Genomic DNA, 13,253 nt, shown 5'->3' with positions numbered 1-13,253 from the left:
AAAATCAAGGATGAAGATCCAAGAAAGATGACAGGAACCGAAGAAGATTTGAGCTTACATATTATGGGCCATACTAGGATCACATTTAATTTTATGCATTTTATATCGCCTTAAAATGCTTAAGTTTATGTACTACGTATGTGGTTATTTAAGTTATGTGTTCACTTTTAATTAACCAACATAGTAAACTTAGGTCCCGAATAATATTGAGTTTAAGTGTTTTTCCATACAACACCTATAAAGCCTTAGATCATAAGTAATAGGTTCTGCCAAAGCAGGGTGTTAGCTTATAATTCCGGGGATAGTAGGGTAGGTTTTTGAAACTTACATGTTAATGTTAGATTGTTAGGTTTAACTCAACAAAACTATCAAAAGACAAAGTTTTGGGTTTTGAAGCTAAGAGATAGGAAAATACAAAGAGTTGTTAACCTATCTACCAAGAGTTATAATTAGTTATAATTATTAAAATGTTTACTTACCTCAACTACTATAAATTAAAGTAGTAGGGTCAAAGTCCGTTGGATTGTAGTGGGAGGGGATCTTGGTTATTTCTTTATTCAATGGGGACTTCTAATTTTTAATAAAGGGTAGTAGTTAATTAAATTTGTTTAATTGGTACTTTTGATAAACATTATATTGAATCTTGCTTTACCATTTTATTGTAGTTATCATGTCTGGTGCAAACAACAACTCTACTTTTAACTTGCGCCCTCTGATTGAAAAAGACAAACTAAATGCTACCAACTTCCTACAATGGCAAATGGTTGTGAGAATTGTTCTCAGAGCGGAAGCAAAAGAAAGTGTTCTTGACAATCCTCTCCCTGAAATGCTGCTGCGGCTCAAAAGCAAGCTAGACAAACTCTAGAGGATAACTCCCTGAAAGTAACATGTTTGATGCTAGCTTACATGGAACCAGATTATCAAAAACGTTTTGATGGTCTGGATGCCTGTTTCAGAAAAATGATAGATTGGAGAGATTTGAAGCAAACTGTAAACTTCTGGATTCCAAGTTGGAAGAGGGGAATCTCGTTGGTCCGCACGTGTTCGATTTGATTGGACATTTTCAGACCATGGAGAAATTGGGCTTCCCTTATCCTAAAGACCTGGCAACTGACATAGTCATCAGATCCTTGCCTGAAGTTTTTCATACCTTTAAGTTGAACTTCTATATGCAAGGAGGGGAGGCTACCCTGCAAGACTTGCATGGTTCGCTGATTCAGGCCGAGGAAACTTACTAAGTAAACCTGAACATAAGGATATTCTAATGGTTAGAAAAGGTAAACAGTTCAAGAAGAAGGGGGCTCCCATAAAACAAGGGCAAGGTGGTTGTCAATGACAACTCTTCAACCAAGCCAAAGGCCACTCCTAAGGCTAAGGTAGCTGCTCATCATGAGTGCTACCACTGCCACAAGACTGGTCATTGGAAGAGAAACTGCCCCAAGTATCTGGAGGATAAGAAGATTGGTGTTCAACTTCAGGTATCTATGTCATATAAGTTAATTTAGCTACAACTGCTTCTTGGATATTTGATACCGCTTGTAGATCTCACATTATTGGTAATATGCAGGGACTAAAAAGAAGTAGGAGCTTGAGCAAAGGCGAAGTGGATCTCCGAGTAGGCAATGGAGCAAGAGTGGTTGCTTTAGCTGTAGGAGATTATAGTTTATGCTTACCTTCTGGTTTAATATTAGAACTATATAATTGTTATTACGTTCCAGTTATAACCAAGAACATAATTTCGGTTCCGAATTTGGATTCGGAAGGTTTTTCATTTCAAATTATGAATAATTGTTGTTCTGCATATTTGAATGGTATGTTCTATGTCTCTGCTAAATTAGCAAATGGTCTATATGTACTAGACTTAAAAAAACTATATTTATCACATAGAAAACAAGAAACACAAACCAAATGATTTGAACCCTACTTACCTATGACATTGTCAATTAGGCCACATAAGCTCAAAGCGAATAGAGAAACTTCATAAGGATGGAATTCTCAAATCATTTGATTTCGAATCATTTGAAGTATGTGAGTTTTGCTTAATGGGAAAAACGACAAAGTCTCCTTTCACAGGCTCAAGTGAAAGGGCCAATGATCTTTTAGCCCTCATACATACTGATGTGTGCAGACCTATGAGTACTTTGGCTAGGGGAGGGTACGGGTATTTCATTACTTTTACCGATGATGTGAGCAGATTTGGATATGTTTACCTCATGCGGCATAAGTCGGAATCCTTTGTAAAGTTCAAGAAATTCCAAAATGAAGTATAAAACCAACTTGGAAAGAACATTAAAGTATTGCGATCCGATTGTGGTGGTGAATATTTATCTCAAGAGTTTGGTGATCATTTGAAAAATTGTGGCATACTTTCACTATTGACTCCACCAGGACACCACAGTTGAATGGAGTTTCCGAAAGAAGGAATCGAACTCCATTAGATATGGTTCGGTCCATGATGAGTCTTGTTGACCTTCCTGTCTCAATCTGGGGATTTGCGCTTGAAACAGCGGCATTCACACTCAATAGAGCACCGTCCAAAGCAGTAGAGAAGACGTCATATGAGATGTGGACTGGAAAAGTTCCAAAATTGTCTTTTCTAAGGACATGAGGTTGTGAAGTTTATGTAAAACGTTTACTTTCTGATAAGCTTTCACCCAAGTCCGATAAATGTCTTTTTGTGGGTTACCCAAAACAGACTAGGGGATACTACTTCTACAACCAAAGCGAAAACAAAGTGTTTGTTGCTCGCGATGGTATCTTTCTGGAAAATGATTTCATTTCCAGAAAAACAAGCGGGAGTAATGTATATTTCGAAGAAATTCGAGATGAGCAACAAATGGATGAGGTTCGCACCTCGTCAGAGGCGATCCAACATGAAAATGCTCAAGAGGCGGTGCATTCCATTCACGCGCCTTCTACCGTCCCACTTGGAGATAATCCATGCGAAGTCCCTCAGCCTAATGAGGTAGAAACTTCTCTTGTTGTTCCCCAAAGTAGGTCTAGTAGGACCGTCATCCCGTCAATATATTGATTTCCTTTTGACTGAAAGTTTTGAAATAGAGATTTTAGAACACGAGGAACCTACTAGCTACACAAATGCTTTGACGAGTCAAGACTCCTAGAAATGGCTCGAAGCCATGAGATACGAAATGGATTTGATGTTTGAAAATCAAGTATGGGACTTGGTTGTTTTGCCTGATGGGGTTAAACCCACTGGTTGCAAATGGATTTTCAAACTGAAAAAAGACAAATATTGAAACATTGATGTCTTTTAGGCAAGACTAGTGGCAAAAGGTTTTAGAAAAATTCATGGTATTGACTATGATGAAACCTTCTCACCAGTAGCCATGCTAAAATCCATTAGGATAATCCTTGCGATTGTTGCCTTTCATGACTATGAGAATTGGCAGATGGACGTCAAAACAGCTTTCTTGAATGGGTTCTTGAAAGAGGATGTGTACATGACACAACCACAAGGTTTTGAAGATCCTAACAGTCCAAGGAAGGTTTGCAAGCATCCCGGATGGGCAAAAGCAAGCATCCCGGAGTTGGAACCTCATATTTAATGAGGCAGTCAAAAAATTTAGCTTTCTTAGAAATGAAGAGGAATCTTGTATATGCAAGAAGTTGAGTGGGAGTAGTATTGCTTTCCTGGTCTTGTATGTGGATGACATATTTCTCATAGGAAACAACAAGACCATGCTTGAGTCAGTCAAGGAATGACTTAAAATTTGTTTCTCCATGAATGACCTAGGAGAAGCTGAGTACATCTTAGGAATAAGGATCCATAGAGATAGATCCAAAAGGCTGATTGGACTTAGCCAAGAGACTTATGTTGATAAGGTTCTTGCAAGGTTCAAGCTGGAAAACTCCAAAAGAGGTTTCATTCCCATGCAACATGGCATATCACTTGGCAAGACTCAGTATCCTTCGACACCTGATGAAGTCAAGCGTATGAGTAATGTTCCTTATGCCTCTGCAGTAGGATCCATTATGTATGTCATGATATGTACTCGACCGGATGTTGCATATGCTTTGAGTATGTGCAGCAGATAACAGTCAAACCAAGGAGAGGCGCACTGGATGGCAGCAAAGAATATCCTAAAGTACTTGCGAAGGACTAAGTATAATTTCTTAGTTTATGGTGGAGATAACGAGTTGGTTATCACTGGATACACCGATGCAAGCTTCCAAAGTGACAAAGACGACTTCCGAGGTTTCGTTTTTTGTCTCAATGGAGGAGTTGTGAGCTGGAAGAGTTCTAAGCAGAGTACCATCGCAGATTCTACAACAGAGGCCGAGTATATTGCAGCAAGTGATGCAGCAAAAGAAGTTGTTTGGATCAAAAAGTTCATTAGTGAACTTGGTGTAGTTCCTAGCATTGAAAATGGCATTGAGTTGTACTGTGACAACAATGGTGCCATTTCTCAGTCCAAGGAGCCCAGGTCACACCAAAAATCCAAACATGTGCTCAGGAGATTCCATCTTATTCGAGAGATCGTTGAAAGAGGGGATGTGAAAGTAAGCAAGGTTCATACTGAGGATAACGTGATCCTCTGACTAAACCACTTTCTCAACCTAAGCATGAGAGTTATACTAGGTCTATCGAGCTTAGGCATATGGAAGAATGGCTTTAGGTTGTTTACTTCATGTTTACAATTGTAAAAACATTTATTATGCTTTGAATGTTTATCAATAAAAGTTCATTCTTATTTAATTGCTTGGTTTAGTATTAAATAAAATGTCCAAATAACTTGTGTTTTTAAATAGGATTATCGAAAACGTTTTGGTAATGGAACCCTATAAAGTGAACTGAAATCACAACTTATTAAAGTCCCTAGTCTAAATCACTAAATTGGACATAAGTGATTTATGTGAAGACTAGCATGTAATTAATTGATAGCAGCGCAGTTCCAGGGGCTATGGAGACATAGAGATGTCTAATTGAGTATATGGATGTATACTTGATGCATTGAGATATGGCCTAACTAGATTCTAAAAGTAAAACCAAAACTTCTATATTTAGTGGATTCCTTAGACATGAGTATGTCTTAATAAGCATGAGACAATTAGTTTAACCTTGACGCTGTTAAACGTTGTGCCGTAAAAGGAGGTTATAAAGGCAGTGATCAGGTGGGCTAAGAATTGAGTGGGAGTTATGGTCATACAAGAGTGAATAAGTCCTCCTATTTGATAGGAATGGTGTCTTGGCCTCTAGATGAGCGAGAACTGAAAAAATTGCATGGTCATGCACAATAGGATTAAAATGTTAATCTTTATTTGAACAGTTCGATCTCAGCAATCAAGAAACAAGAATTTGAGAATAACATTGCGTTATCAAATTTTGACATTAAGAGACTTAAGGAATTTAGCATTGGGTTCTTGTCTTCGGACAAGTGGGAGATTGAATAAATTATGTCCTTAGACATTTCCGGCAATTACTAAAAATAAATAGGAATTAATTATGAAGATAATAAGTTAATTATTTTAGTAATCATATTTGCTTGCTAGAGAATAAATGTGATTACTAGGACAATAATGATTGGGCCTACAACTAAAATACATTAATCCTATGAGGTCACACATATAAGCACTAATTGGAATTGGCCCAAAAGGCCCTATGGCAACCGGCCTACTAAGAGAAATAAGGTCGGGCTTTGTTTTCCTGTTAATCTAAACTCCACATTATAAGAGTTATAATGTCAGGGATTTAGTATACACGTTCATTCAATATCTGACACAAAAGGAAAACACAAAAACCCTAACTCATTCTCTAAAACGCCGTTCTTCCCAAACAAAGCAAGAGATTGATTGTGATCATTCTCTTTCGTACTAGCATACGTGGGATTCAATTGGTGCTTGTGGACTAAGTAGAGGAGCAAGGAGTGGGCTCTTAGATCTTCGAAGCTTGCATACGAACGGGAGAACACGCTACAAAGGTGATTATTCTTTCATCATAATCTGATTCATATTATTGTTATGCATGTGATCCTGTGATAGATGTTAGGAAATTGTTTCCTGAAATTCTGTTTTATGCATCTATATTATCCTACAATAATACCTTAGTTTTAAAAAGCGCGAAGCGCACCGAAGCGCACAAGGGCCCTGGAGCTAAAGCGCAAAGCGCAAAGCGAAAGCGCGGGCTTTTCGTAGGTGAAGCGCACCTTAAGTGCCAAAAACCTTTAAAATCATTTCTAGAACATATTTTGTACTTAAAACAATATGTTTTTTATATTATAAATGCATAAATTAACAAAAGGAAGCATAATTCATTACTAGACATCAAACCGGCATACGTCTAAGAGTCTAAAGTACTAACAAAAGACTTAGAGTAAGTCACAAGCTCACAAAAGTCACAACCAACATAAGCAAGTAAGTAGAAAGACACTTGGTCACATTTCTAAAACCTCCTACCAAATGTTGCTTCATTCGTAGAGCCCCTCCTTTTGTTACTTTACCACTAAAGCTACAATGCCAATTGGTCTTATTAGTAGGTTCCGGTTTACCATACTTTCTTGCCGGATCCACGGTGTCTAAAGAAAGAGTGCTTGAACCCACCTCATTGGTAGCCATCCTAATATTAAAAGGCATGAATTAAAACCAATTGAAAAGAAACCACATAGCAGAAAACGTTGCTACTGCCTACTGCCATTACTTAAAAAAAACAGAATAAACATGAATTAAAAATGAATTAAAAAAACAGAATTAAAATGAATTAAAAAAACAAAATAAAAAATTGAATTAATAAAAAGGATAAAAAATGGAATTAATAAAAAAAACAGAATAAAATAACTTGAGTAAAAATAGTTTAAAAAAACGAATAAAAACCTAAATAAAAAATACAAAACCAGAAACCCCACAACTCCATTACCCCACAAATACATAAGTACGTAACCCGATAAAAGAACAGAGAAAATCAAAAAAAAAAATGGAGAAACAAAGAACAGAGAAGCGAAGAACAGAGAAGATTTTGCAAAAAAAAAAAAGAGAAATTGAACATACATGGAAATTCGAAAACTTCCGGCGAGATGGTGGCTGGTGGCTGGAGCAAATCCGGCAGCAACAAGTAAGTGAATTGCTCCAATATTGCAGCTAGGGTTTGGAGAAAAACCCCCAAATATTGAACTGATTTTCTCTCTCTTAGTTTCTGCCCGTTATTCACAGAATCACAGCAAACACCCATTTTAAAATGGGTCACGTGAGAATCACGTGATCATTTATTGAAGTCAGACTTTTCTTTTTCCTTTACCTGCGCCACAGACACAAGAAGCGTTCGCTTCCGCAAAAGCGCGCTTCACGCTAAAGCGCAGAAGGCGCGCGCCCCTTGTAGGTCGCCACGCTTAGCTTACCTGGCGCGATCTCAGCCGCGCTTATGCTCGCCCTGCGCTTTAGCGCGCTTTTTAAAACTAAGAATAATACCACGCCAAACAGCTCGACAAAGATGACACCATTTGGGGTGGTTTACGGGAGGGATCCACCTGTTGTGGGATATTTTGTGTAGATGACGTGTCACGCGTTCCTTGGAGGTATCAAGTATGTGCTGGCACGATTTTCCTGCAACCTGCAAAATAAGAATATTCCCGTAGGAATATTCCCTCCGATGCCTAAGTAAGTATAGGCTAGAGAGAGAAGTAACTTTTAGAGAGAAGGCAGAGCAAAGATAGTTTTTGGTAGGTGGGAATGAATTGAATGCCCCTTTTACCTTGGGATCTGAACTATTTATAGGACTAGGGTTTCTTGGGAATTGATCCCAAAACCCTAGCTGCATGATTGGATGACCTCTGTGATTGAGACATGTGTCCTTTAGAGGAGGTTTATAGGGCTTAGCGTGCCTTCCTATGTTGGGCCTGCTTTTGGGCTGCTACTTTATTCCCTAAAATGGGAGACTTCTTAAGTATCCATTTCATCATACGAAGGACACGTGTCACTCTTAAGGAGACTTTTAGTTTAGGCCACATCACCACCCACGATCATCAAGGTAAGCCATGGCCAAACCATGGTGGGCAGCTTAGAAGAATCATTGATGGAGAGGGACCTGATGTTGAATGAGTTGCGTTTGAACTTGATACAAGCCCAACAACATATGAAAGATATGGCATACCGAAGGAGAAGAGACGAAGAATTCAAGGAGGGGAAGATGGTTTACTTGAAATTGCAACCATACCGGCAAAAGTCACTAGCCAAACGCCCCCTTGAGAAGTGGGTTGCGCAGTTCTATGGCCCTTTTGAAGTGACTAAACGTATTGGCAAGGTTGCATATCAGCTTAAGCTACCTCCAGAGAGTAAGGTACAGTCAGTTTTCCATGTGTCTCAACTTAAACGAGCCATAAGGAATAACATGATACTATTCAACTTGCCAACACAACTTACCCATGACTTGGAGATGTCTCTGAACCTAGAGGAGCTAAAGGATGTGCGTACAACACTTCGCAGTGGTGAGAAGGTAATAGAAGTGTTGATTAAGTGGGTTGGTCTGTCAGATTTTGAAGCTACTTGGGAGGAAGCTTACTTGGGAGGAGGCTACCTTGTTTCAGGCGTGTTTTCCAGATTTTCACCTTGAGGACAAGGTGAGTTTTTGGAGGCGGGTATTGCAATGAAACACCCAACCCACCCTTGATCCATACATATGCCGAGAAGAGAAGACAAAAGCAACATGAGGACAAAAGGGAGGCAGCAACTTTTGCACAGCAGTAGCACCAACTGCACCAACATAAGTGGTGGCAACGGTTCTGAGCCATTAAGAGATTTTGTCCTGCTGCCGCTGTACTTGGCTACTTGCTATCAATGTGTTTTTTATTAATTACTTTTGTCTTTTGTAGTAGAATTGTAATTAAATAGGAGAGAGGAAATCAGTAGAAGACATCTTGAGAAATATTGAGTGGAAACTAGGGAGAGAAGGGAACCTCTTGAATGTTCTCAACATTTTGTGTTACAAGCCTTATGCTCTATCAGTCAAACAATTAATCTTCCTTCTATTTGTGCGTGAATATTGTTGTATTGTGTAAGCAGGATCTGAGTTCATCCCAATGCCCCTACCCCTACCATATTGGTTCATCACAGTTTTGTACAAGGAGGAAATCAGGGAGTGGCCTGGTGGCATCTATTTCAATGAGCATTTGAGAAAATGATATTCTAGTTTTTGTCGTGGTAAATTCATCAGCAAAAACAGGATTCCCAAGTGATGCCTTTCCTACTCAAGTAATTAGAACCTTAACAACTCCTAGAAAAATTAGGCAATTGGACCGTAAAACATGAAATTTAAACTATTTTCCAGCGCTTATGATGGTTTGATGTCTATGATATGGAGAAGCCAAAATTAACTTTCAGAACATGTGCTAGTTCGTACTTGTTGAAAATCCTAATACTTTCGTGGGATTGGGAAGCTATCCATGAGATAATGTACATCAAGTGTTCCCTTCCCTAAATTATGGCATATGGTTGAAAAAACACCGAATTGAAGTTGTACACACAAGGTTCAAACTTGCTACTCTCCACCCTTCACACAATGAACTTGAGGTCGTTTCAATCAATTCTCTTCCCCAAATTACGGCATATGATTAAAAAAAACTAAATTGAAGTTGTACACACGAGGTTCACAACTTGCTACTCTCCACCCTTCACAGTTCGCACACTGAACTTGAGGTCGTTTCGATCAACTGTGATTTGCTACATTTGAACTTTATATTATCCAATTGTTATATGTTCTGAATATTCCATCAACCTACATTTCAAATGTAAGCAACAAACCTACAATCAAGCATTCAAGCCCCACGAAATTCTAATTTTGGCAAAAAGATAGATTTATAAACTCAACACAAATATGGTTCATAATAGCAGCAAATGTATTATGTTTGAATACGAAAAATCAATCAATTTAGTCAAGTCTATCAATTCCACCGACAACAACAACAAGAACAACCAGAAAATTGACAGCAACAACAACAATGGCAACGAAAAACAACAACAATGACTACAACATTCAACACTGAAATCAATAAATAGCAGCAAATGGAATATGTTTGGATTCGAAAAAAAACAATAAATTTACTCTAATAGTCTATCAATTCCATCGACAACAACAGCAACCAGAAAATTGACAAAAACAATGGCAACCAAAAAAAACAACAACAATGACAGCAACATTCAACACTGAAACCAAAAAATGCAATTCCAATATAGTCAAGGAAGAGAGGGAGAGAGTGGAAGCTCACGACGGGCGAACTCGACAGCGGCGAATAAGGACGTCGGAAAGGGGAAGGCGGCGGAGGCGACGCGGCTTGGCGACGGTGGTTGATCAGGATTTGTTCCGGCGATATTTGAGTAGTGGGAGCAGAGAGGGGAGATTTTGCGCAAATTGGTGGAGCACTGGAGCCCGACCAAAACGACGTGGTTTTTATCATTTTAAGTCATTTATATATATTTTTTTATTTTTTTTATGAAAATAGCGGTTTATGATATAAGGCTCCGTTTGGTAAGGCGTAAAACATTTTCATTGTAAAACGATTTTCCATGGAAAATAGTTTTCAAGGGAAAACACAATTCCAAACTAGTTTTCCTTTGTTTGGTAACTTAAAGGAAAATGGGAGAAAATGGTGAAGATTGAGGGGAAGAAAGGAGAGGGAGGTAAGGAGGAAAGAAGGAAAAGTGGTTTCCCTCCCTTTCAAATGGAAAAGAGTTTTCATCTTTGAGAGAGTAATGGAAAATTGTTTTACATCCCTTACCCAACCAAACAACGTAAAATGATTAAAAAGGGGGAAATCGTTTTCCATGAAAACATTTTACGCCCTACCAAACGGAGCCTAAATGTAAAAACGGACAAATGGAGTATTACATAACTGCGAAGTTTGTATGCAAGCGAATAAGCGATACGATATGTGCTTGTAATTAAAAACGCACATACCATAATACTCATTTGGTTACATTTTTTTTATTGATAATTTTTTCTTAGTATCTTTTGAAGTATTCGTATTTGGTGATTTTAGTAAATATCTTTTAAATTGATTCTTTTTTATATTATAATATAAAATGTGTTTGTGTTTAAATTATTTTCATTTTTCTAATTTTGGTAAAGTGTAAAATAGACAATCAAAATTTACGTCGTCAGACGTTCCCTTCTATAATATAGATAACATTAATTTTGAATTTTATACATTATTAAGAAAATGTAAGTGTAAAAGTCATATTGTTGCGAGTATATTTTACTTGAAGATTCAAACTTTTGAGCAAATTAGTGAGGTTCTTCATTGAACCGACTATATGAGCTACCTTTTTCTTTTTATGAGAGTCAATTGAAATGCTTTTGTTGGAAAACCGTCTCCTTTTTCCTTCGAATGGATCATGAAACGAAATTCAGAAATCGAGAAGATGATAGGAGATGAGAAAGATATGGAAGAAATGTTTTTAAAAATCTTTTATTTACAAAAACTACTTTTACAAGGTTTATGAGCTTCGTGGGAAGTTGGGAACCAACTGGCTAGCCTACATGCATGAATGATAATTTTTAAATTTTTTAATGCTTGAACCTATGATTAGAATGTATGCATTATGACCAATGAAGGTTCATATCCCTTGGAAATCAGATCGCTTTAGTTCGAGAATATTACGCAATTGATGTTAATATGCATTAATGCAAATGAAATGAAGACTCGATGACTCTTGTGAATGCAAGTAGAAAATGAATGGATTAATGAATGATAGATGGGTGGATGCCTTTGAACCTTGAAACCAAATGCAATTATTGGACTTACAGACGTGATGAATGCATGGACTCTAACTTTTACAATGCATGAACTCTTATGAACTTAATGGTGCAATGTGGGCTTAAAGGACCTAGATGAGACATGAGACACGAGACTTACATGGACTCGATCAAGTGCATGTATTTGAATAGCTAGATGAATGCAAATGGACCTCCTATCATGATCATCGCCCTAAATGGACTTGGACTCAAGTAATACGATGGGATTGGACTTAAACTTAAACTCAAGTAATGCAACTGAAATGAACTTAAACTTAAACACGAGTAATATAATGGACATGGAATTGGACTTAATGCAACATGCAATTTTACTTTGTGCAATCATTTCTCACATATACAATATAATCGACACTAAATGAAACATAATTATCCGAGGGTATTATAACATATAAATACACCAATAATATACGGATCAGTACTTATATTAATAAACAAAATAAACACACAGGAGACTACAAGACTTTATTTTGTTCATCTTATTCTTATTGCTTATTATAACATATCAAAAAAATCAAACTACACCAAACTAGACAAAAAAATGCAAAAAAATACTCACAAAAAATAATCAGACTAAAACAGATCAAACCAAAAACCACACGTCCGCACTCAAGATTGTAGGCGGGTATAATGGAAAAGTTACCGCAATGCTAGACCTAAAATCTTTACTATTAGATCCAATTATTCTCCTTTTCACTTTTCACATTTCACATTTCACATTTCACATTTCACATCATGCTTTATAAATTTTAACTCTCATCATTACAATTTACAATTACATGCACGATCGGTGAAATAAATTTCAACAAAACTTTCCCCACCACAATCATATGCAAGCTCCACTTTCACACTTGCACGTGTGAGCATAAAATCATAAGTACATGAAAAGAGTTTTAAACAAATTTAGCCATCGAAAACTATTTATTTTGACAGAAAACACTTTTGATGGAAATTGAAACATAATTTTTCATTACAAATAATTCAAAAGTTCTTGCACGTATAATTTGTATAATAAATATATTGTAGATTGGAATAACTTTTACCCAATTTTTTAAAACTTTTAATATGTTTTGATTAACTTTAATATTAAGAAACACTACAAGATATTGTACCATTAACGACGGGAAATCCCGTCGTTAAAGGCCAGTAATCGTTGATTAATGACGGGATTTCCTGTCACGAACCTGTCATAAAAGGGGGCCATCGTTAATGCGAAATCCCGTCGTTAATCCGTCGTAAAAGACATTTGCGACGGTTGTTCCCGTCTTTGTTTGGTTGTTAGCCCCGTCGCAAAAGTCTTTTTGCGACGGGATTTTGACCCGTCGTAATTAGCTTGTCATTAAAGGTACAAATTCTTGTAGTGAAAAAAATGTTGACGGATAAACATTTTAAAGGGTTAAATGATAATCTTATACATTATTAGTGATTTAGAAGGAATAATTTTTATTAAATTGAAAATGTTATCGCTAAAAAATAGATAATTTTTACGTTATATCGG

The 13,253-nt window shown here is 37.1% G+C and overlaps 1 protein-coding gene across 3 annotated transcripts in view; it reads right to left on the bottom strand.

The window, feature by feature from the left end:
* Positions 1-10,389, bottom strand: part of LOC110803187 (tubulin-folding cofactor B) — a 35,959-nt gene extending 25,570 nt beyond the window's left edge. For all 3 annotated transcript variants that reach the window (XM_022008674.2, XM_022008675.2, XM_022008676.2), the window contains exon 1: positions 10,212-10,389. The gene's annotated coding sequence lies outside the window, so the exon portion shown is untranslated. The remainder of the gene's footprint in view (positions 1-10,211) is intronic.
* Between the last annotated feature and the right edge of the window lie 2,864 nt (positions 10,390-13,253).

Source organism: Spinacia oleracea, chromosome 2, assembly GCF_020520425.1.
Source record: "Spinacia oleracea cultivar Varoflay chromosome 2, BTI_SOV_V1, whole genome shotgun sequence".
Classification (NCBI taxonomy): domain Eukaryota; kingdom Viridiplantae; phylum Streptophyta; class Magnoliopsida; order Caryophyllales; family Amaranthaceae; genus Spinacia; species Spinacia oleracea.
Note: the sequence above shows the minus strand (reverse complement) of the source record. Positions and strands in the feature narration are given on the sequence as shown.